The sequence below is a fragment of the Eucalyptus grandis genome, chromosome 3 (assembly GCF_016545825.1).
Source record: "Eucalyptus grandis isolate ANBG69807.140 chromosome 3, ASM1654582v1, whole genome shotgun sequence".
Classification (NCBI taxonomy): domain Eukaryota; kingdom Viridiplantae; phylum Streptophyta; class Magnoliopsida; order Myrtales; family Myrtaceae; genus Eucalyptus; species Eucalyptus grandis.
Genome location: NC_052614.1, coordinates 27,819,859 through 27,824,103, shown reverse-complemented (window position 1 = coordinate 27,824,103; position 4,245 = coordinate 27,819,859). Strand labels below are relative to the sequence as shown.

Below are 4,245 nucleotides of genomic sequence, written 5' to 3'. Positions count from 1 at the left end.
GTCTAATTGACTGAACCAGCGGGTCCAATCCGTTTCTAAAATGATTGCTTCGGACCTCGTACAAAAGAATTAAAGAAAAGAAAGGAAACAAAAAAGCACTAACTCCAAGGCGTTGGCTCCGTTGGATTGGGGACGGGCTCGAGCACGGGACTCCATGTTATAATCTCAGTTACCTCTGTCCACAGAGTATGTTGAGATGCACGTATTAATTGTGGAGAAGTGTTCCATAATTATCGGGCAATGCGCAAATCACGCTGTCAATAAAAAAGGATTGTAAAATTGTCCAATGGGATTACATATAGTCAAACTGATGAACAAAGAATAAGTCAAGCCGACATTTTTGTGATAATAATATCAGTGAGTACGTTGTGTTACGTGGAAGCAAGGATATATTTACAAGCTTCGGTCATCTGCTGCATAAACTAAACGACAATAAAATTATAATTGTTAAAAGGGTTAGAATTCCAAAGTTGAACGTGTCGGCTGACAAAATCCAATTGTGCATACCTATTAAATGTCGCAAGAGGTTAGCAAAGTGGAGTGCTCGGTGTACATACTGGGTTCTTTTACTAGGGTTAAGATGATATGACTATTCAGACTTTTCTATGGTCCTTGATTAGTATTTTTTATCCTCTTGAAAAGTTAATTACTAATTCAAAAACAAAAATTGCTGATACACAAGCTGGAAAAAATTACGAAGATGTTGAGAAAATTACCATCACAAATACTATTTTTATTTACCAACAATAATGTAACAAGACCTACTATATTATATTCAATAAAGCGACAAACAACTTATTCGACAGTGGTGCGTGAATGTAAAATCTGTTCCCTTCTTATGGAGATGAAAAAAGAAAAATGTTCTCTTTTCAATTTCTATTTTATTAAGAAGTATCAAAACCTCATGCGAAAGGCAACAAAGTACCTCTAGTAGTAGAAAAATGTTCCAAAAAAGTTTAAAGGTCCGTCTTTAAGGGAAACTAGCTACGGTTTGCCTTCTATCACGAGTCGTTTGCTTATTAAGATCTAGTGTTTACTGTAATTTTGTAAAACTCCATTTTTAATTTGAACATAACATTAAAATAGGGAAATTCCGATATTTTCTGCATCCTCAGTTGGAGGATATATTCATTCAGTCCAGCATTTGGTTGATGAGTTATAAAGACGGACATCACTCATGTTTATATATAGTTATATATGGATGTAAGTGATATCCATATTTTTATCACTTGCTAATTAGGAATCTGCTTCCTCCATTTAAGAATGGAGAAAAACAGGGGGCCTGCAATGTTTACCAGAAAACTAGCTAAAAGGATATGAGTTATGTATCATGGACCCCTAGTTGGGGATTTTAATCAAGATATGCAGTTGGTCTGAATAAACTTATTATTGAACTCAAACTAAGTTCCCCCATGATTTATATCATAAATTCAGATTTTCTCAATTTACAGAGCATGAATCGAGTTAAGATATCCCGTGATATTGATAATGTATCCGAAATAATATATTCTAGAGGTTTGAAACTTTTTAGAATGACTTGCATGTTATTGTCATCCTCTTTTCCTTTTAGATGTTTCTTTGATAATAAATGAGGCCGGAAGATCTTAAGAACTCAAAGCTTTTCCATCTAAGAGATTAATAAGCCGAACAAGTGTCTCATGGATAGACACTAGATTATATCATATTACATGGGTGTGAAATCTAAACAGTTCAATAATTATTACTAATTTGTTCGTAAAATTCAATGAGAAAAATTGATTCATTAATTTTAAGTTGAGCTTAGGTGAGCACCCTTCGCAAATTTACATTAGATTATATTAAATTACATTAAGAATAGTTGCATAAATATTTACTATAGACGAAATTGGAAAAGATTATGAGTCCTCTATAGAAGGTGAAGGTGCCAATTTCCTACATACGTGGCCCACTTGTGATGATAATTGATGGCTTGTAAGCTCAAGTACTAAAACGTCATTTTCCAAGTCTAGTCGGTCATAATCAGATGATAAATTGTCGCATGTCGTTTTCTGGTAATTAGGCTGATGTCCTTTTCTTGTAATCAAGTTGAGACTCCCGGGTTTTACCAAGAGGGGTGCGAGTGCCATTCGCGAACCGGACTCGCGCGAGTAGGCACGCCCAAGAGCCCCACCCCACAAAAACAGAAGTCGTAGAAAAACCGCTTGTCTTGAAATCTGTCAAGTCCCACTTCGATTTTGGTTTTCTCCTGTCTTGACTCTGAGAAAACCACGCAGATTTCAATCTCAAAATCGTCTCTCTGATGAACACTGGACTCTCTGCAGAGGTGAGACTGTGTACTTTTAACTCCTCTCCTTCTCTTTTGCTTTTTGTCTTTTTTGAATTCCGTTGATGATTTGTTCTCCTTAAACATGTCTCCTTGGAGTTTCATTTTGTTTCCCTATGTTCTTCAACGATAAAATCGCGCTTCCTGAATCTGGTTTTCCACTAAGAAAGATAATCGCCGAGGGCTATTGAGTGATGTCGGAGGAGAAGGCGAGGTCTATCGAGAGAGGAGGAGGAAATATTCCCAGTTCGGAGATGAATCCGCATTCGAGCAGCAACGAGCACATCACGTTCGCCAAGAGGAGGAACTTGCTGATGAAGAAGGCCAAGGATCTATAGCAACTCTGGGACGCCGAGGTTGGAATCATCATCTTCTCCTGCACTGCACAGCTCTATGAGTACTCGAGCTCAAGGTCAGTGTCCATCAATAGACTTGACTCGCGACATCTCCCTCTCTCTTCCTCGCACATGCGCTAACGAACCCACACGTGCACACACGAACCATGATACATGCGCTTATTCTTCTTGTAGCTTTACCAGCTACTTTGGCGCAACTTTTTCTTCCATGTCGAAATTGATTTCTGGGATAACAACGCTGCTTCAACTTAGACCTAGTTTTAGAGTTGAGTATCATTATCTAATCAAATCTTTGAGTTTCCTTGTTATCTCTTCTCTTGTGTCACTAAAGCTTCATATGTTCAGTTTCGTTGAAACTTGCTAAAATAATTATTCATTCCTTCAACTGTTTGCGAGTCGAATTTGAACATCTTCCTAAATTTTCCTTTTCCTTTTTCTCCTATGAATCAACCAAAGTAAGGAATCGTTTAAAGTCCATTAATCTTTTATATGGCTCAAAAGCACCAAATACCGTCTCCCATTTTGGTTACATCAATCATTATGATATAGATCTCTTGGAGTGACTCTTGTTTGTGTTCAGCATGGACTCGGTCATCGAACGCTACAACAATCTGAAGCGGGAAGCCCAACCGAAATTGGATCGGTCACCCATCGATGCCAAGACCCGCGAATGTTAAATTAATTATCTGGGAGTTTCCTTCAAATACCATTTGCAGGTTTTAGAAGAAGAGATAGCAAACTTGATTCGTCGACTCCAAGGTCCGCAATAGTACCACAGGTACATCAGTGTCACAACCCAAGAGTTTCCCACAATAGTGTGAATGCTAGTATCCTGATGGTTAAACACCAATTATGTATCTGTGAAGTAGAAAGAAGTGAATGAATTAAAGTCGAGAGGCATTTGGATGAGTGCAAAGTCTTTATTCTTGTCAAGAACTCCTTGGCTTGCCTCATTAAAGCACATTTTAGTATTTTCATTTTCAAGAACCAATCAGTATACCTTAATTAATAGCTTCTATCCAGATAGGAAACTAGGATGATACCATAAAGTTAGCAAAATTTTGCTCTAAGTTATACCATGGTTAGGGAAAAATGCCCTTTGCAGTCACGCTATTTAATTTCTTGTAACATTTCTCTTTGATACAAGCCTAGATAAAGTTCTCTTCTAAGACTATAGTTCTCACATTTATGTTCATACTCACATCAACTTAATCTCTACCCCTCTAATTTGTTGGTGCTTTTGTTACCCACTTCAATTCTCATAAATGTTCACTATTCTCCTCTGTAGGCTTACATGGATTGATAATAGTAGGGAAAATTATCAAAATAGTCATAAATCTATTGCAATGTTTCTAATTCAGTCCTAAACCTTTTTTGGACAATATAGTCCTTTTCTTTGGAGAGATTAACTACATATATGCTTTTTGGTTAGCGAATTTTCAAGATGTGACCAAATCTTTCGCCATTGCAACACTAAGCTTCGATACAAATTCCTCAGTTCTTTCCTTGGCCTATTTTCTCTTTCATATATGCCTTTCTTGTTGTGTTCCTAACTATGTACTTTCAATAGAAAAGTAAAATGTTTTT

At 37.0% G+C, this 4,245-nt stretch overlaps 1 long non-coding RNA gene across 1 annotated transcript; it reads left to right on the top strand.

Annotated features, from left to right (window-relative positions):
* The first annotated feature begins 2,202 nt into the window (after positions 1-2,202).
* Positions 2,203-4,016, top strand: LOC120291308. The gene is made up of 3 exons (XR_005549291.1): positions 2,203-2,302; positions 2,473-2,714; positions 3,239-4,016. It is a non-coding gene; the product is annotated as an uncharacterized LOC120291308 (long non-coding RNA).
* The last annotated feature ends 229 nt before the right edge of the window (positions 4,017-4,245 follow it).